General features: G+C 40.9%; 1 protein-coding gene across 1 annotated transcript in view; it reads right to left on the bottom strand.

The window, feature by feature from the left end:
* LOC132986823 (NALCN channel auxiliary factor 1) overlaps positions 1–22,132 on the bottom strand; it is a 99,175-nt gene that overhangs the window by 75,472 nt on the left and 1,571 nt on the right. The gene's annotated exons all lie outside the window — the stretch shown is intronic.

Raw genomic sequence — 22,132 nt, 5'->3', positions numbered from 1 at the left:
CTATTCTGTAAAAAAGGAACCACTGTAGCATGCGAGACTGAATGTTCATTCCGTAATGTTTGTCTCAGCACGGTGACCCTCCAAACATATTCTCTTTCTCTCCGTCCGTCTCTTTTTTTTCTCCCTCTCTCTATTGTTCCTGCTGCAGAAAAAAACTGCAGATCTGCGTCACCAAGGGCACAAGATTGCAAATCCTTTGAAGGATTTGCAATCGCTCTCTCAACAATATTTCTCTCCTTTTTCAAGTCAAAAAAATTTTATCATTCAGGGAAAACCATTTCGGAGCCCAAACGTAAAGTCTTCTGTATAACAAAGCTGCAGCTGACAACAGAGGAAGCTAGCTGCACGCTTAAATGCTAAACACACTCCAGAGCAGCTGTGAATATGTTTCCCACTCTAACAAAAACAGGAGATCATTTCAATACACAACAGGCACGATTAGCTAGCTATATGATAGCATGTTAGCATATTCCTCTCCACTAGGAAACAGCTATGAAGGCAGCTAGCCTGAGCATTAGCATTCTGCATGCAGCCAGGATGCTAAGTGTAAGGGGCTGATTAGCCGGGATGTGTGAAATCAGACAGAAACAGCCTGAGTGCAGACGCTCATATCCTCTCCTGACCCACTTCTCTCTCTCTCACTCGTTCTGGTTTCTTTTTTACTTATTATGCTCGGTGCAAACAGCCCAGACTAACTGGGTGCTCGTAGCCATGCTGAGTGGGGGTCACAGGACGGGGAAGGAAGGAGAGAGAAGAGGAAACAAAGTGTTGCACAGCCAGTGTCTCTGGTTATGATAGCAACGCTAGACTTTGCATGGTTGTGTTTTTTTTTTTTTCTCCACAAAGTGAAAAGGTTTACACCATCTTTCATTCAGCCCATTTTCTGTTACTATGGCAACCTGTCAAATCCTGCTATTCCCAACTATTCCCACTTTCCACCTCTTCTTTCTCATTCATCCTGCCCGACTTCAGTAAAAGCTACAACAAACGTTTTTTTTTAGTTATTTGATGAAAATGTGGTGCGAGCAAACATGATTCATCTTAAATGATGCATCACACAGCCACACAGATTTATTCCTGTAACTTTTTAAGAGTGTGTGTGCTCGTTAATGAAGCAGCAGTGGATTGTTTAATCTAAATTGGCACTACATGGTTTTGTGAAATTGACAGCGAATTAACAAGATTAACACAAGAAAATGAGGAAAGATGGTAAAACAGAATATTGGAACTCCTAGTTAAAGAAGCTTTTACTCTCTATTTATCTCTCTCTCACACACACACACACACACACACACACACACACACACTGGTACACACACACACTCATACACACACACACACAGACGTGGTGGGTAGATTTTGCTGCAGTGGATGTGTCGGTGTCTTCTCACTGACATTGGTGCTGAGTTACAGTGCTAATGAGAACTTTAATGTCACCCACACACTGGCAGACATATTAGAGCTGTGATTACACTGAGCCCCAAGAACACACAGGAACACAATGATACACGATGACACACACACACATTATACACTGCAGATGGGAACACATCATAGCACACATGTCAACAAACAAACAAACAAACAAACATGGGGTTAAAGTTTAGACAAATACTTTTAAAAGCATATTTTGCGTCAACCCTCGGTCTTCTTTTAAACGATGTGTTGCAGCTGGGGTTACCCCTTTGTGTGCAGGATCCCATGATCCTTTGCAAGCTTGCAGTAGTGGGTATATGCTTTCAGAGCTGCGAGTCCCTCTGCACCTTTAAGAAAAAGCTAAAGACCCAGCTCTTTCATTAATACCTACTAACTTAATGATGATGGTCTCCATATTATTGATGATGATGATGGTAATGACGATGGTTTTTGTTTGATAACGACGACTTATAAGATGGTTTCTATACTGATTAGAGCTCTCAAGAACTGCCCTCAATGTTGTGCTTTGCCTCTGGTCACTTCCTGTCAGCACCTGTGTGTCCAATCAGACTCAAAGCTGATCGTTTGCTCTTACTGACATTGTTCCCTTTTTTCTAGATCCTTGCTTGTGTTGGTCTTACTCTCTGATGTACGTCGCTTTGGATAAAAGAGTCTGCTAAGTGAATTGTAGAATTGTAGAAGAAAAATGTGCACGTTGAGTGATCAAAATCGGTTCAGTCACTTTGGAGCTTTTGACAACTTAAACATGTTGACCTGGGAATCATACATTAAAACATTTGATCTTGGAGACAAACCCTGTTGGGAACACATCCCCCTTAAAAGGTCTCCTTAATGAGTCATAGTACGAGGATGTGGAGCTGGGGAATGACCCTGCGTACACAGACCCCCTCTCCTTCTGTTCAAATGCACTTTCTTAAGTGTCCATTTGAGGCCGGCTGCAAAAGCCCAAGAAGCCACAAACACACCTGCTCTAAAATGTAGTTTTACGACAAAAATGTATATTGTATGGGGTTGACTTGAAAAAAAAACAACTTCATACTGACTGTTTTGTTGATATTCAGGCTGAGAGTTATTCTTAATTAGGAGCCTGGCTGATCTGCTTGTCAGTGGACTTAAGACCCTCCTCAGCTCCAGCTCTTTGCTTGTTACCAGGTTGACCAAGAGTTAGTTTTAGACAGCATTTCCAAAATGATGACCGCCATCAATGGGATTATAAACTATGCTTTGGAAACCAATCGGGTGACATCATCATTGAAACTATGTCCATGTTTTTCACCGTCTATAGCACCATGAGAGACTTCAGAGCTCACTGAGAGGAAATATAACCTGAGACAAAGAAATCCAAACAGGAAGTGAAAACATGGGGATGAAAAGTTTTATATCAGATTTCTGCAATGATACAGACTTAAAATGTTGTTATTCCAAAAGATTCAATTAGAGCCAAAGCTATCATGTGTTCGGTAACCCAATCATACTTTTCCACTAGCTAAAAGCCTTTACTATGCAATGACATTTAAAGGCAGAGGTAGCCTTCCGTGTAAAGCTGGGAGTGACTTTCGCAGTTAGCTTAATCTTCTGAAGATTTAGCTTAACCATTTCTTCTTTGGATATTCTTTATGCACTGATTATTTTAAAGTTTTACTGAAATGTGTTCAAGTCGTGTTTATAACTGATTTCTAGCTACTATAAAATCACTGCTGGAGGAGCTACATATTTCTGTGGTTTGATTTAGGAAACTGGAGCCCTGCACAGGTGAAGTGGTTTGGGGAAGAGATGTAAAAGCTGTAATTATGTCATTACACTGAGGGAAGCCTTTTCTGTATGCACACAGAACACATTAAGTGCAGTTTCAGCTGTTGCACCAAGATATATGGGTATGTTTCAGCAAGAAAGGCATGGTGCTTTTAAAATTAGCTTTCCAAAACTATGAACACAATCATGTACAGAGAGTGCTCACCTGCAATTTTGTAAGATTTTAAAAACAGCATACCTAGAGACGTTGTTTACTATGTCGTCGTTTGCAAACACAAATCAATTATCAGGGACTAAAGAACTTTTTGAAGCCAATGTGCATGTTTATCCAGATATTGTAAATTGCAAAGTCAACATTGTAAATTAGTTTCTGCAGAGTTCACAGTTAATCAAGCATGCTGCGTCTGTACCGCCTCCATCAGACCTGCTGCTCTTTACAGCCACTACTCGCTTCATGTTCAAATTCACAGGTCGGCAAATACCGACTTACAAGTTACATTAGTGTCTGTTACAGACGAACACATGAGAGAGACAGCGATGTCACCCCATCACTACTTTTAGCACCCACCTGTAGAGTATTTGCTGAGCTCTACAGTGCTGCACATCGACACAGCAGCGTGATGAGAAAACCCAAAAATACAGACAGAGGAGAGCGTGTGTGCAGAAACTCACAAAAACTACACACGAGAGCATGAGTGGTAATTGAGATGAAATATTTTGAAGTGGGCTTACAGTATGCAATATTTTTGGTTAAGTCCTTCTCATTATGCCTTCTGTTACTATTAACAGTATTCAGAATCAGTAGTTATGTGTTCAGTGTTTTTTACTGTGCCGGCATTTTATTATTATTTTTTATTTAACCAGGAAAGAAACTCATTGAGATTAAAAATCTCTTTTTCAAGAGTGTCCTGGCCAAGACAGGCAGCAAAACATTAACAGAGTTTCACACGGACAACAAGCAGCCAATCTTTCAAATACAAAAATACATTAGACATTAAAAGACACAAATAACAAATCCGAACAGCAAAATGTTTGTCAAAAATCATCCACAAATACTTCAGGAAGAACATCTACAGCCAGATGTATCCGCTCCAAGTCATTTAACTTCCTCTTAAAAGCATCCAACGAGAGAAGTTCATTAAGTTTCAGCTCTTTTTGTAATGATCCAAGTAAAAGGAGCAGGTTGGTAATTAAAAAGAAGAAACTTCACAATGTTGGGTACCCAGGGGTTTGCATTTTTGATGCCAGGTATAACAGGTATTGATACTGTTTATTTGTTTTACTAGTTTCTTAGGGAAATTTAAAATTCTGGCGTTGTTAAAACCCTATGTTATAATAAATCAGAATGGGAATTCTAAATTTAAAAGTTAAGACTCAAAAACACAGTAACTGTATTCTCGACTCCTCTTTTCATTTTTTCAGTAAATTATTTAAATAAATTATGTATTGCAAAGTACTGCATGTGATAGTTGCCAATGCCCAGCCATTTGTAGTTACAGTTACATGTGAGCTAACACATATGTTAATCGTTCCAAATAAAAGTATATTTTGAGTGTCAAAACCAGCAACAAAGTTGGGGTATAAGCCTGGGAGGCCGAGGAGGAAATAAATGGAATGAGAATAATTATTTTTTTGAGATGAGACAGAAAGAGAAAAATCTGCGACAGAGAATGACTTTGAGTGAGTTGACAGTATGCAGGAAGGCAGAGATGGAAGCAGTGTGGAGGGTAGGGGGAGGTGAAGAGAGGACAGAAGGAGAAGAAGGAGAAGAAGGAGAGAAGGAGAAGGAGAGAAGGAGAGAGGCAGAGTCATTTTGTCAGAAACAGTCCTGCTGTCCTCCATACAGGAAATGACCCTCGTGGTCCCCGATCAATCACTGACCATCATTTCCTTATTCAGAGTTCTGCCTGCAGCATCTGTTTGCCTTGAGTGAAGAACATTAATCTCTGAGTGGGCAGGGGGGATGTAAGGTCAAGCCCTGACACTCCCCCATCACCAGTCCTCTCCCCCTGTTTGCACAGCCTCTTACATGTAGCATCATCAGTATTGTGCAGATGCCAATCTCAGCCCCCCCCCCCCCCCCCCCCCCGCCCCCCATCCCACCCAACCCCTTCACTTTTTGTCCTCTTCAATCCATCTCATGTCTTCCTCTCTTACCCTCTACTCCTCCTCCCGATCCCTCCCATCCGAAACCTTTGCCCTGCTTCCAAATAGGAAATCAATAAGTCCGTTTGTGAAAGTCGCCCTCGTTCTCTTTCATTCTCCCTTTTTTTTTTGCTTACTCACTCATACAGTCACACACACACAGACACACACACACACACATTCACACATACATAGTACAATGCCTTGAATCATTTGAATCGTATATCTTCAACAAAATAAACACAAATAATTAAAAATGTAATAAATCCATCAAACAAATCTACACCTCCTTCTCCCTAAAAGACGCTGCGCTGCAGGTATGAAATAACTCTCACACTGGATCATATACTGAACTGCACATCATGCTCAGGTGCTGCAGTGCATAACACAACTAACTGACACCAAGGACGAGAGGACACTGAGAAAAAAAACGAGGAGCCCTGACATCCTTTTGTCATGTGAAATTGAGGACAGGCACTTTTGAATGGAGGTTGATGAAAATAAATACGAAAGCCCCTCCACTAGTTACCATAGAAAAGCTCAAGGAAGAAGCTGTGCTTTGAACTTAAGTAGCGATGGGGTAGTGAAGAAGACATTTGTACGTATACAAAACTACAGTATCCTCATCCTCTAAATGCATGTTTAAAAACTCTCTCTGAGATATTCAGTATTGCAGTAGCTTCATCTTTTTTGGAGCGCAGCGTGTCGTTCCTTTAAAACTAAAGTTTTAAAGCTGAAAAATATGGGATTTCAACTTTATTAGAAATCTTGTTGAGCAGTATTTTGACCTTTACAAAATGAAAGACTTAAAAGTTGAGGACTAGCTGGTCCATTGGCAAGATGTTCAAGGTTTACTTCCTCATCTCCACCAAAGAGGAGCTCACAGCTGATTTCCTGATCTCCACATCCATATGCTAAACTGGTACAGCACCAAACTAACACCAAAGATTCATCATGAGAACAAAAAGTACCTGGACACTGTGTCACAATATCGAAATCTCATGATTTTAAAAATGTCTTTCCCTGGTCTTTCTTTTTTCAATGTTCTTCATTTATTTTTTTTAAAGTGGTACAGCTCGTTCTTATTCCCAAGGCCTAAAGTACCAACGCTTGGGCATGACCCTTAGCCTCTACATGAGACACAACTGGCGTTCAACTTAATCTAATAAAAAACACATCTGCTAAATATAAGACCCTCAGAGAAACTGCCCGTACTGACATAGAAAATAACCCCAAGTCCACTTTGGTTGGAGGTTGGGGTTAATGGTTTAGTGGGGGGGAAACATGAACATCCCCCAGGATGTTGGGAATTGATTCTTGTGTGCAACCAAAAAAAAACGAAATATTGTGAAACTCACTCCATCATATTCTCCCAACCTTAAAGGCTTTATATGCGATTTTTTGATCCAGCAGATGTCGCCCTTGAGCACCACCATGAAACCAAAACAACTTGCGCTGCATTGTTGTGTTAGCATGCTAATGCTAGCAATCTTTATTATGCTCGTATCTTCACACTGCATGTAAATTTACCTGAAATGAGCGTGATCTAGAAACACAGTTAAGCAGTGAGTACAGTATGTTATTCTTCTTTTCTCTAGTCCCTCAATTAAACAACTTTTATACACGAGGGGAGGAGTCAGCCGGCCGTCCGGGCGATGTAAACAAACTGAAGATAGGACTCTGAAAACATCACAGACAGTGGGACTCGGGTGTTACACCCATTGTAGACAGTCATGACTCACAGAGTTATTTTCAGAGGATAAACTTGATTTATATTATATTTAAGTGTGAAAAATCACAGAAAGACTTTAAAGTAATCTAACCAAAGACATCTCTATGACCTTGTTAGACTGGAGGAAGAACATACATATGAGACCACACCTACCCGTCTTTCTTTAGAACGAGGTGCCAAAATGCAGTAGCAAAGCTTCAATTAGAACACGTGTACTGTATTGTGAGAAAAAAAAAATCAGTAGTATGTGTTTTTCAGGGATCTTCAGGGTCCTTTGGGCATTCCTTCAGCTGTCTCACTGAATTGAATTCTCCCCAAAGAGCTTGGCCCTGAAACAGTTGAAGCTAGTATAAGAGTGCTAAAAGGGGGATGTGAAAGGGTACTGCTGTAAATCCTGCCATAAAGAGAAAGGATGGGAGACAGCTTTATCCAGCTAAGAGCCTGCACCCGAGGATTAGGGCTCCAGAGAGCAAGATAGGGGGAGGAGGATGTGACGAACAGGGGCAGAGATTGTGTAATGGGTAACCACGTTGAGAAAAATGGAAAGAGGAATGGAAGGTGTGCCCAAATGGAGAGAGAAAAGTGTAAATATGGAAAAAAGTTTCAGTAAGGGGGTCAGACTTTGTAGGGTTACATTTCGGAGATGATATCTACACTAAAACACATTTTTGCCCTCCAGGTTTCAGCAAAGTGAACACACACACACACACGCACACACACACACACACACACACACACACACACACACACAGTATGTCCGGACACCTGAAGCTCATTCCTCCTGTCTAAATACTCGAAGACTGCTGACTCAGCTGGGCTTTGTGGGGGTCTGGGTGAATGGATATATTAAACACAGAATGACTGTGGATGAATGAGCCACAGAGAAGATATGCAAAAACAGGAAATCCTTATAGACCCTTTGTATTTGTGTAGGGGGTCGGGGGACTTTCATGCTTTTTGGTGTGACATTTTGGACCACAGGTAGAGCACGGTGTCACAGGGAGGGGAATGCTCCAGTTCCTCCTCAGTGATTTAGAAAAGTCAATGAGAGATGAATCATTTACAGAGAATCAGTCAGAGGCTGTCAACAGACCTGGAAAGCAAAGCTGCACCAAAGGAGGAAAAAAAGCAGGGCAGGAGTTAAGCCTTGTGTTACACTTTTTATACTTTTATAGGCTGAATGTACGCCGTAGCGGCTCCCTGGTGACAAAGCGAGCACTACAGACTCGTGTGACTGCAAAGCTCTGCAATACTCCACCTACTGACGCTAGGTGACAGTCAGATTTTGATGCTTGTTGTATCGCCATTTTTTTTGGTTCTGCTACATTCCCTGCTTGTTTTTGTGTACAGGAAACCATGGCGACTGAAAGCGAGCATGTTACAGTGGAGGTGGAGCTGATACATATTGAGCGGCAGATGATGACACTGGCTTGTAGCGTTCTTCTTTTCTGAAGAATTTTGAAAATGGGAGAAAATACCTGACCTGTTGTTAATGCAGGAAATAAGCTGCTACTCAGCGGGCCAATCACAGGGCTTGAGTTTGTGTTGTTTTTATGCATGTTTTTGAGGAGGTGTACATCAGGTACAGGGCTAGGTGAACCTGTGGCGTACATGCTACAGCAAAGATTTGACGTAGAAGTGTTAAATCAGACTTTAAGCACCATCAATGCTATACAGTAGGAAAGAAGATGATGATGCAGGAGACGCAGAAGAAGAGGCAAGCAGTGGGGAGAATGAAGTAAAAGGAAAAACAGTGACACAGCTGCAGACTGGTGGTGAGGAAAAATGTACATAAAGATGGGGGGCATTCAGCAGATGAAAAACCCTCTCAAACTCCCCTCCACCCATCCACTTTACTCAGACGGGAGCGTGCCTATGTTCCCACATTTCCTTTTTCATAAATTTGTATCAGTTAGGGTTAGGGTAACTTACCCTAACCCTAACCCTACCCTGTGGGAACATAGGGCTGACCCCTCCTATGTACCCATCAATAACCCCACCCCCGCTCACTCTCACTTTTGTCAGGCACAAAGTCATAGCAGAACACAGCCCTAGTAAGAAAGACTGACTAGAGAGAGAAATTCAGTGCAAGTTAGCACGCCATCAAAAACATTAACTAACTACTGTTGATGTGCTGACCTCAAGCTGAGGAGAAAACACAAGTCTACCTGATTCACTCTCATGGTGTTTTTTCTCTTTTTGTGAAGGATCTTTTCTCTCCATCCTCTCAATTAAATTGTAAATAAATATCCACTTTTGACACGAGGGGGAGGCGGAGCCATTACATTATCTATAGACTTCCATTCAATCTGCGTTGTGGATTATGTAACAAATAGATACTTTTATCAACGTGTGGCGGTGAAAATTAGTCAACTGTTTTCCAGGTTTTCCAGGACGAGTGGGAACCCTGCCAGAGGAGGTGCTGAGGAGTGGAGGCTACTTGCTTAGCTAACCCACTCACAAAGCCCTCAGTTGGACCACTGAAGGTTGCTCACACACTTTGAGTCTGTTTCATGAAAGGCTCTTCAGTGTGGAGGTGGTTGCTAGGTGCTACAGGTGTAATGATCATAATAATCAGGCTTCAAAATGAGGGCGGCGAAGAGAACACAGGCATCACTTTGAATGAAGGTGTTTTTGTGAAATTTTTGCATGAATGCAATTTAAAGGATTTTGTATACCCACCTGAGAAGCACTTTTAGGAAATAAAGCTTAACCAAAAAAAAACCTTCCAATCTGATGGCAATGAATCAAAACAGTGTTGTTTTTTTAATGACACCAGTCATGAATAAATGATATTTATCATTACTGAAAACTTTCTGATCATTAAATTAAAGCCCAATTTCTTTTAAAATAGTTATTATTAAGAGAAAAAAACACAAATTTATAGAAAATGAATGGGGTTTTGTGTGATCATGATGATTTCATATATTTTAATGCAGAAAAATATGTTTAAAATCTCTTAAATGTAATGTGTCCTTCCTTTATTTGCATAAGCTATCTGAAACACTCAACTATAACCATGTACCAAAGTGAGGGATTACTCAGATGAGTTAAGAAATAATAAAAAATATGTTTCTGGATCAAACTAAAAAAAAAAGTTCTATAAAGTTTTCTAAGATTTTAAAAAAGTATGCTTTGGCATCAACATCAATAACAAGAATTGTTGAACTTTTTGGGAAACACTCCTGATTTTTTTCATCAGTAATCCAAAAAAAAATCAAAAATCAAAGCCATGCTGGTGTTTGGACAGTAATTAAAGTCTTTATATGTGATTTTTTGATCCAGCAGATGTCGCCCTTGAGCACCAGCATGAAACCAAAACAACTCGCGCTGCATTGTTGTGTTAGCATGCTAATGCTAGCAATCTTTATTATGCTCGTATCTTCACACTGCATGTAAATTTACCTGAAATGAGCGTGATCTAGAAACACAGTTAAGCAGTGAGTACAGTATGTTATTTTTCTTTTCTCTAGTCCCTCAATTAAACAACTTTTATACACGAGGGGAGGAGTCAGCCGGCCGTCCCGACGATGTAAACAAACTGAAGATAGGACTCTGAAAACTCCGAAAACATCACAGACAGTGGGACTCGGGTGTTACACCCATTGTAGACAGTCATGACTCACAGAGTTATTTTCAGAGGATATACTTGATTTCTACATTTAAGTGTGAAAAATCACATAGAACGACTTTAAAGTAGCACCATCAACTAGGTAAGCAAAAGGGCAAAATGGGAGCTTTCTACAAGAACGTCAAAATCGTCCTTCCAGCACATCCAAAACTAATAAATGAACACGTCATGGTTGTGGAAATAATCATAACCCCTCTAAAAACAGATTATTTCTCTAACATGAAGAAGGAGTCCTGTAAGGATAGCCTCACGTTAATGGACATGTATGAGAGTGTTTATTTATAGTCTCATCAAACTCTCTGCAGGAAAGCCACAAGTGAAGGTCAAACTATCCGTAACACTTATTTGACTCTACATACGACGTAAATATAAAAAGCCAATGGAAAGGGTTACAACATCCCTCTATGCACCGCACTCATGCATACAAACACACGCCCTCACTCCACACAACAACTCATCCATTGACAGGAAGCCTGATTAAAATGGAAAGGATTAGGTCGGACTAGGTGCTCAAATGAATTGTTTGTACAGAACGCAGAGAAAATACAGTATGTCAGGGGATCTGACACGAGCCCTTCAAGCGGCACACATCACCGGGTATCCCCTCTAATCTCGCCATTCATTTGTCATTCACTCTCTCTCTCTCTCTCTCTCTCCACCATCGTTTTATTCTGCCGTCAGCCTCTCTCTCTCCCCCGTGTGTGTGTGTGTGTGTGTTGGTAATGCTACAGTATGCTGTGTATGTACAGTATGTGTGTGGGTTTACAGACTGAATGTTTGTCTGTCTGCCTTCTATCTCTGCGCCGCTCGCTCTGAATCAGGACGTGCTGTGAGCGGCTGAGGATGATGATGACTCAGTAATGTGAGAATGTCAGCAGAGTCTGAGAACTGTGACTGCTTTCTGACTCTCTGCCAGCGATGCTCACACTGAAGCTCTCGCAAAAGACGTCGACGTTGCTGCTGACACAATAATGTATGTGTGTTGTGCAGATAAAATGCACAAGCTAATTAATAATTTAATTTATTCAATAGTAGAAATGTCTCTAGGCAACATGCATTTCTGGGTCAGTCCCTGCACCGCTTTGCTGGAAGATAACAGAAGAAGAATAGCTTGCAAGCACATAGCTATGGTTTACCCTGGAAGCTAACAGCATACAGACTCATTCATGACTCTCTTGAAAGGACGAGCATGACAAAAGTTTTTCATCATCATAACAGTCTCATATTCATAACAGATGAGTGCTCTCTCACCCACACAGATCAGCTCAGTGGATACATTGATCAGGAATCAGGCAGAAGCCACAACAGCACGTCGTGTCTTCTGGATGATGTGATGTGTTGTTGTGATTGTTGTCCTGCTTTGTTTCTGTTGCTCTTATTGTGACAGCAACAATTAAGGCTAATTTCAGTGTCATTCCAGCAGTCTTTATTAAAAAGAAAGGATTTTTTTATGTAGCTCCTTCAACAGGCAGCCTGCTGGCACCAATGTTTTTGCATTCTTTGATTTAATAGCTATCCGATCTATTAAATATGCATGTATCGGTTAAACGCTGACAGGATATGTGTTCATCTCAACTCTAATTTTATTTTATTTTATTTTTATTAGGTGCAATAGAGTGACAAACTGGTGACATATACAGAACAAATGAGGCACAAAAAACAAACAGACAAGGTCAGGACAACAACTTCATGAAATACCTGAGAAAGGATACAAGAAGTGAAAGAAGCGATCGAGAGAAAGAGAGAAGGGGAGGGAGAGAAGGTGCTTTGTGAGGGGGAAAGTTGAGCAGTGTGTGTGGTATGTGTTGAATATGTTATGGTGTGAGAGGTGAGAGTTTGTGTATCTCTAATTAACACTTTGCCTTCTGATCGTTACTCAGACTTTTTTTTATAATAAGCTGTCTATAAAAATACATAAAAACTAGACACAATAAGCTTTGAAAATCCACCTGAACAGACCAATTGCTCAAAGGTTTTTCTTACAGAATCGATTGGAGTTGAGTAGATTAAGTTTCGGTGCAGAGGACGTGGGACTTTGTTAAACGCCCGAGAAGAGGAACAACCTAACCTGCTTTTTGAACTTGTCAGCAGGAAGAAATTTTGATCAAACAGCCTTGTTTAATATGAATCCATTCTCACACTGCTGGCCGAGACTGAGGCTGGTGACCAAAAAGCTTTATGGTTAACTTGGACAGGTTCCAGTACATGAAGAATGCAGAGCAAGCAAGAAAATAGATCAGCTTCATCAATCTAACTGATCATATTTTCTGTGAAAGACCATGGTGGAAGAAAAGTCATCCACATTACACATTCAAGATTCTGTTTATTTGTCGTTTTTCTAATATATCTGCATCTACATAAAAAAGACCAAAAGCGTTTCCCTTCAGCCCCCAGCAGTGTGACAGAGAAGAAAAGACACATAGAACAGAAATATACATTTTATTCTAACATTGTTGGACTTACCATATGAAAAGGGAGGGGTTAAAAGGTCAACATGGCAAAGTCAGGCACCTATACATTTCCCATGATGTAAATGGTAAACGGACTTGAGCACTTTGACACCGCAGGTCACACCTACCCATTCACACACTGATGGCAGAGGCCGCTATGTGAAGTGTCCATCAGTATATTTACTGATCTCATTCACACGCTGCCACAGAAGCAGAAGGAGCAACTTAGGGGTTAAGTGTCTTGCCCATAAGGACACATCGGACACATAGCTGCAGGAGCTGAGGGGGAAACCAACCGAGCCACAGTAACCCGAGCTGCTGACAGTTTGCTCAGGCATTCTTGTGTTATAATAGTAGCCACTAATGTAGCCTCAAGCCACTATAGCCTCAAGCAGACTTGAGGCATCTATCAGGTTTTACACGGCTCTCTCTGGAATAAAAAAAAAAAACCTGCTTTTACACAACAAGACTTCATATGCAGTAGTACTCCCAAAGAGCAGCAAACACACTTTAAAATGTCAGATCAACAAAGATGCCCTTTAAAATGTAAAATTCACAAGTTAATTATGACAATTTAACCCCACGTTTTTTCAAGTAAGTACTATGGAAAGACCATGTTCACCTCAATTTCAGTCATAATTCAGATGCCCTACCTCTAGCACAGATTGAACACAGAGGTGTCAGAAGTATTCACATTCATTACTCAGGTAGAAGTATAGATACTAGGGTTTAAAAAGACTTCTGTAGAAGTTGAAGTATCAACTCAAGTAAAAGTGTAAAAGTACTGGTTTCAAAACTACTTAAAGTATGAAAGTAAAAGTCATGTAAGGGGAAAAAAATGCCATTAAGGAGAAAAGCTTAGGCCGCGCCACAGCGTGTCAGAATGGTATATGTTTATACTTCTCATCCAACCACAATCTAATTCACTCTATCCGGATGGTGCCATTTATCTGTGTTTTTTTGAACGATGAAAAGCCGGAATGAAAACAAGCCGAAATGAAATAGGAGTAACAAGGCTATTCTTAAAATGTAAGGAGTAGAAGTAAAAAGTAAAATAATAACTCCAGTCAAGTATAGATACCCAAAATGTCTACTTAAGTAAGGTAACAAAGTATTTGTACTTCGTTACTTGACACCTCTGATTGAACATGAACTGAGATGCACCACTCCATTAAAAAAACGTATTGACAAAACTTTGTTAATAGTGTCTAAATAGCACTCTGAGTGCAGCTTCAATAAAGTTCTGATTAAATAGAGCCCTTTTTTTGATCAATGACTCATTGCAAAAGCACATTTCTATTCCTTTCAAATCAGCAGTTTGGTGTAAAGATCAGTGTCACGCTCACGCACGAGGAATTAATGACTTGTGCTTCATAATAACACAAAGCTAGAGACCAGAAATATGAACCAGTGCAGGGCTGATATGGCTGCATTTGTATCTTAAATTGTTTGTACTTTAAACCAGTCTCCTCACATTATTATTATTTTTATCCATTTGTCTTCCTTCCTTTTTGTTCAAATCCAACAGACACTGCATACAACTGAGTCTTGGAGCGGAATCAAGTGCAAAATCTGTTGCACAAAAGCATACTGGTTTTTCATCTGAAGTCAGGAAGATGCTGACCGCTTTGTATAGCTGTAGTCTATCTCTAGTGTTTAATGCATTTTTTTGTGGAGTCAGTAATCAATGGCAGCTTTTTTTTCTCTTCTCTGAAGCCACTTCTCTCTTTTCACTTTGTCACAGAAAATCAAACATAACACATCTCCCACTCATCAAACCATCCGACTAAGCACACCAGTGAGACAGAGGAGAGGAGAGCGGGGACAGAAAGCGAAGAAAGCGTGTATTTGTAAATGTCACAATTTGTTTATGTCGTAGATGTAATCACGTCGGGTGCGTTAAATGGAATGTAACTTCTATGTGATTGTGAAGAGAGCTGCAGTGGTCTGTAACGATCGGCTGTATGCAGATTGTTCTTGAATACAGTCACTCACACACACACACACACACACACACACACATCTCTGACTTTTCCAGCTAACCATAATGGTACCCACGCACCAGGCAATGAGGACAGAACTCCTCAATATTTTTTTTTTTTACTGAATGAGAGAAAGCACTTTCTTTCAGAGCTGTGGCCTGCAGAAAAAAAAAAGTGGAAAATATATGGAGAGAAGGAAATGGGTGTGTGTGTGGATGTGCTGATTGGAGCCGAGGCCTGCGGCAGCAAAAAAGAAGGGGAGCAGTACGATCTCATTGTGATGTGCAGACGGGGAATAGAGGACGACGAGGAGGCGTTTCCATGGGAGTGCTGCTGTGTTTTTTTCTCCAACAGACGCATTCCCTTATCTCCTGCCTGGGGAGAAACAAACACTGGCGGCACACGAGAAGGGGAGTTTCCCCGGATCTATTTGAGCTGCGTAGAGGAGCAACAGAGCCCTAATTGAATTTGAGGGAGAGAGGAAAGTGCAGGACTGGCAGTAAAGCTGTGCTGTCTGTTGATAGCAGTCAAAATCTGTGCGTTATGTTCTGTGTCAAAGCTTGCTGTCATTTCATTTACATGAAAAAGCCGTTTGAATCAATGTGGATTGCACAACATCCACTTTTTTTTTAAGCAAAATGTAACAAACATATGCTGAGTCAGTATGTTTCCTTCCTGTGTTACTTCCTCTGAATATCCAGTCAGTTCCAATTCTGTGAATAAAACAGCTTTAAATACTGTATATATGTCTATAAAGCATCACATGTCTAAGTAATGTGATAGCTCTTATTTATATTTGTTTGTTATTTCATTCTATTTTTAGTTGTATGAAAGTTGGGTTTGCCCCAGGCCAGTCATCTATTAAGGTGGTATGGTTATATAAGCATTACAACTGAACAACCTTTATGTGCTTAGCAGCGACATGTTAAATGACTGAAAGGCTCAGAAGAGTTTTAAAGAGGACATATTATCCTCCTCCTCCACCTTTTCAAACAGCCCCCCTGTGGTCTAAATGAAACATCTGTGCTGTGCTTTGGTCAAAATAAAACATGAATCAAGCACCAGAGGAGGTTTGTGACCTTGTATAAACCAGCTCTCTCAGAACGCTCCGTTTTGGTGTGTGTGTCTCTTTAAATGTAATGACCCCCCCCCCCCGAGTTTTACTGGTAGACATCACTCCTTCGCCAGCGAGAATAAAAATGGCGGACATGTGCAATAGTTTTGCTCTAGTCTGGGGGTGGAGCCCATGGGTGGAGATATCAGGGGAGGGGAGGTTTTTTTTTTTGGTTTTTTTTACCAGAATCCCACTGTGACATCACAAGGAGAGCACATTTGAAACAGAGCATTTTTCTCTGTGTTGTAAAACTTATGCAGATCAAAGGACTGGATGGTTTATTTCACATTTTGTGGGTTGGTAGACTCTCAGGTTACCCAGATATATGTTCAAAAACACTGTAAAGGTGGATTTTTCATAATATGTCCCCTTTAAAACTATCTCTGTTATTATGAAACTGCTTCAAAATTTGATACATGTCTTGTATCTTTGTTAAAATAAGATTTTTAATGGACTTGAGTTTGTAGCGCTTTTCTATTCTTCTGACTCCTCAAAGCGCTTTTACATCACAGGTGACACACTGAGGGCAGAGGCTGCTATGTAAAGTGTCCATCAGAAGTAACTAATCCCATTCATACTGTGACGGTCACTGCCTTAGTCAGGCTGTTACTAAATGATTCTGTCTTCCTTGTTCTTGAGGAGTTGGATGGTCCACTCTAGAGCACCTGGGCCTGTTGCTTGCAGACCCCAGGGTGGATTCTGACTCTCTCTCTCTTTCTTGCCACGTTTGCCATGTTTTTGATATATGGTTGTTGGTGAGTTGTGCTAATAAATCAAAAGTTGTTCTTCACATTCACACACATGCCGATGAACCAGCAGCAGTTTCAGGTTAAATGTCTCGCCCAAGGACACATCGGATATGTGGCTGCAGGAGCTGGTGATCAAACTCCAGACCTTCCGGTTGAGAGACGACCAACTCTACCACTGAGCCACAGCTGCCCCTTAATCTTTTATTCAAAGCAATTATAATGTCACGATTTGTTCACAACCAAATATCTTCAGAACTAATGACATCGCCATGTACTTCAGTTAATCTCTACTTTGAATGCTCGCACACTGAACTAAGACGGGGGCGATGGTTAATGTAAGACTGAATATTAGCTTTGTTAAGTCTTGGAATGCAGTTAATTTAATCTGATTTAAAGCACATCTATGATTGACCAATTTAGTCGATTATTTAAACTGATAAACTGTCGATTCCAAGACGGCAGCCGATATAGAGAATGTCAAAGACTAGAAAAGGTAATTTTCTAAATGGAATCTGAATTTATTTTTTGCACAAACATCTTTAAAAAAAAGAGTACGCAATTTGATTTTAAATTCTTTGATTATCAATTCTCGTACAGACCACCCCTCTGCTACAGACCGTTAGAGTTTCAACCTGCTGGACAAACTGTGATGTCACTTTTTCCAAATCGATCAAAGCATTATATTCTGCTTTGTATTAGCTGCAAAATATTTTTTTGTGTCTGCATTATTCAGAAAACAAATTCCACAATTCTGGTTCGGCCCATATTGTCCGGTTTACATCAGCCGACAGATTTATCGCTGAGGCTTTAGCTGCCATTACTATACACCTCACTGTTTCTATTTAATGCGTTTCTGTCTTGTTCCTCTTCACGTCTCTGCTCTGCTTCCAGTGTTGTGATGCTAAATCTTCCTGATTGAGATCAATAAAGCTTTATCTAATTTTGGTCCATTTCTCTTAAACATACTCCAGCAGGGGCTTCCATAATTCGTCTTTATCTTAAGGGAAAATGCAATCAAACTATCATCACTGTGGAGTTAAAACATAAAACCGTAACAGTTTAATTTAATAAGATCTTGGCCCGAATGGCCTCGAAGAAAAAAGAGAGTGATTGGGGACTTTAGTAAGAAGACAGGCAGAGAGGAAGGGTGAAGCAGCACAGTGGGCTCGTGTGGACAGGCCTGTAATTGAAGGGAAGGAAAGAGCCTTAACCTAGATCAGTATCTATCACTCCAGCAGGAAAAGAGAGCTCAACACCCACATATACCAACACAGGGACAGAGAGAGAGAGAGCGAGAGAGAGAGAGAGAGAGAGACCGAGGCCCTTGATGGGAAGTCTATAAGGAGGAGGGAGTGCAGGCTGCAGGTTGTATACAGAGAGATACTGGACACATGTGTATGTGTGATGTTGGGTCCTCAGAGCCCTGGCACAGATGGAGGGAAGACAAAGAGAAAGGATGTGAGAGAGAGAGAGAGAGAGAGAGAGAGAGAGAGAGAGAGAGAGAGAGGAGATCAACATGTTGAGATAGAGCCCTGGAGACAGAGCCACCAGAGAAGCAGAGAATTATGGGAGCGCAAATTAAATTACACCGGAAGGGACAGTCAGGTCTGGACCTGCAGGAAACACTGCACATGGGGCTCATTGTGTGTGTGTGTGTGTGTGTGTGTGTGTGTGTCTGTTTGTGTTTGAACACATTCATGTGTGTGTGTGTGTGTGTGTGTGTGTGTGTGTGTGTGTGTGTGTGTGTGTGTGTGTGTGTGTGTGTGTGTGTGTGTGTGTGTGTGTCTGTGTGTGTACATTTGACTGTGTGATGTAAACAGGAACATGGAGATCAAAAGGCGGAAAAAACACAACAATAAAAGAATAAAGAAAGAAAAACTGACCCTTCAGCAGACATACTGCTTCTGTGCAGAAGAGCCGCCTTGAAATACATCCAGAAGAAGAAATAAAACATGGTCCCACTGTTCAGGTGTTTAATGTGCTTTTCCTGAAGAGTTCCTGTTGGGGAACCAGGTGGTATCTGTGCAGATACTGCATCAGACGTCCTGCATATTATATGGATTTTATTTATAAGATGTATTTTTGTGCCTTTATTGGAGAGATAGGACAGTGGATAGAGATGGAAATCAGGGAAAGAGAGAGTGGGGATTGACATGCAGGAATGGAGCCACAGGTCAGATTCGAACCTGGGCCGCCCGCGTTGAGGAATATAGCCTCCATATATGGGACGCGCGCACTAACCACTGCGCCACTAGCGCCCCATTTATATGCCTTTTAACAGCAGGAAGTAAATTAGGAAATTTAGGAACTAAATGGACAACAGAAATAGTGTATTTCCTTGTAGCTTTTCCTGTAGTGACACCTAAATGTCTGCATTGAGAAAGAGCTATAAAATTATTACAATATTCAAGTTTAGAGTAAAAGATCTGAGTCGACATTTTTACACAAACTTTCAGGAAGTAAACAGAGAACTTAGACTCCAGAAAGGACCCCTCTCAAAATGCCTTGGAGTGCTTACAGTGCATGCTGCGTTACTGTTAGATAGATAGATAGATAGATAGATAGATAGATACTTTATTGATCCCGAGGGAAATTCAAACCATCCAGTAGGAGGTTACAAAGACGTACATGACATGAAATATTTGTTACAAATTAACCAAAAAACCGATGCCCCCCCTCCCATACATATATATTAACCTGAAAAAAAAAAGATTTAAGAATACCCCGAGATGAATCAAAATGTTTATCAATGTTTAAAAAGAAGAAAGTTATCAAAAAAACAGACATTAAATAACAGTCAGTGCAGACATGTGATGTCGCCATTATGATTCTAGCTGACGATCTTTGATGAATGTCATGTCTTGATATTATTTTCTTGCTAAGCTTATTGGGAAATTTAGTAACACACATTCTCTGGCGGCACATAAGGAAAGCCAAGCTCCATATAACAATCTGATATGAACGCTAAATACACCCACAGTTTACCTTCAGTATATAAAGATAAGTAGGGCAGTTATTTTTTATGTGTGTGTGTGTGTGTGTGGAAACTGTTGTCTCTTTGTGATAGATCCTCATCTTGGCTACAAAGTTATTGTCTTTAAATGCTACCTCACATGTCAGTTACTCCCCGATGTTTATTTTTAAAACTCCTTCAGGATTTATAACGCACACCCAGAGTTTACACAAACAGTCACATGGTGTCACAGTTTTGATTAATTTAAAACACCTGAAAGGAAGCTGTGAGCAGCTGTTTAAAAAAAAATTGGGTGAAGACGAGAGGAGAGGAAAGAGAAAAATAGCAGTAGTTGGTATTTGAAGCTATGTAAAGTCTTTTTATTGTCCAGCAGAGTGGTTCTTTCAGGAGCCGCAGTTTGCAATGCAAGGCCTGGGGTGCTGTGTGCTTCCACAAAGGTCACACGAACACTGGGATAGATTAGCAATTCAGATTGGGCTAAAGGGGCTAAAAGGCTGCTGAAGCCCTGCCTGAGTCTGATTACATTAGCAAAGAGTAGGATTGCAAATGCAAAGCGCTGATTAGACGGTAGGAGAAAGGAAGCAGCTAAGATGTTAGAGGCTGCAGATTCATGCATATATACCATTCACTCTCTGAACAACAGGAATAACAATGAGGTATGAGTCACAATAAACAAACATATAAACAGCACATGATTCCATTGTGATGGTTTTATCCTCCCACTGACTATCATCTTCATCTTCATCTTCACATCTCACACGCACACACACACACACACACACACACACATGGATTATCAGCACTCACAGTCCAGCTCCCTGACCTTCTGCCTTTGTGCAACATCCATCTTGGAGAAGCGAGTTATGGCATTATGAGAGCAGTTATTGATGGAAGATTTCCTGCCTTCCTGCTGATGTTTATTCTCTATGTGTTGTGGTGCTTTGTATGGTTGATGATGCAGCTTGTCTGGATTTGATAACAACCGTCTTTCCTGAAAAAAACGTTAATGTCAGGACCAGAGAATTGGTCAGCGCTGCTCTCCATTCAGCTAAAAAAATATATACTACAATGGTACAGTGCAGGAGAAAAGTTTATCTGCAAGCCATTTTTTGAATACAGAGCATGCAGCATGTAAAGCATATACAGTGGAAGGCATAGTAACATCAAAATCTCTTTTGCCCTTGTCAGGCTGCACTGCTGCATTACTTAAGATCCCATTCTTTTCATGACAGTTATTCCCATTCCTATTTATGTGAGACTCCCAAACTGCATGTTTTCCCTCATATCAAGCCTTGAGTCTTGAGTCTGCCTCATTTAGCAAATAAGAGATGCCAAAAGGATTTTTAGTGGTCTTGCTCCTGCCATTAATGAGGTTTGACACTGTCCTTGTGTCAATAAAGTTGGATTTAAAAACACACCTAACTGCCAGGCTGAGTGTTTGGGAGAAAACAAAAATCCTGTAAAGCAAAGAAACAAGTATGTCTTTGAAAGGCCTTCTGCAGGGCCTCCTTTAAGCACCACGGACAGCAGCTCAGCACGCTACACAGCTGACAGGGGAAACACAGCCTCTGCAACAGGCCAGTGCACAACAAATGAAACAGATTGAAGTGTAATTCCAGCAGTGCATCCCCACCATGTTTCTGTTTACAGGCCTTTTTTTCTTTTTTTTTTTAGTGTTGAACACAGCACAGTGGGGCCTGGATGCCTTGAAGTCACACTGAACTTTAAGCGTGTGGGGGCGTGTGTAGATGATGTAGTCCTGGGTATGCTGTGCTGTTGACATGCACAACATGTTGCAGCACAGCCTGAGATATGCACTGCCGTGTTATTGGAGCGGGGAGCAAACTGGAAACAATGCAAAGCCTGGATTAGGTGGTGCAGGAAATGCACTCAGGTGCTATTAACGATATTGAAATGAGCATAACTCAACAGCTCTCTCTTCCCCCTTATCCCACAGAGCTGTGGAGCAAACCTGACCCTTTCTCCAAATGTCAAAAGTCCCCTCGGACATTCACAGTTCATAAAGTAGTCCATATTTAAAAAAGAGACCAGACAGAGAGAAGAAAAAGGAAAACCCGAGAATGATGAAGACTTTAGGAATCTGTTGACCTGAACTACCAAAAAAAATATACTGACAGATATGCCCACCGGTTGTCATGACGACAG

The sequence above is a fragment of the Labrus mixtus genome, chromosome 13 (genome assembly GCF_963584025.1).
Source record: "Labrus mixtus chromosome 13, fLabMix1.1, whole genome shotgun sequence".
NCBI lineage: Eukaryota > Metazoa > Chordata > Actinopteri > Labriformes > Labridae > Labrus > Labrus mixtus.
Note: the sequence above shows the minus strand (reverse complement) of the source record. Positions and strands in the feature narration are given on the sequence as shown.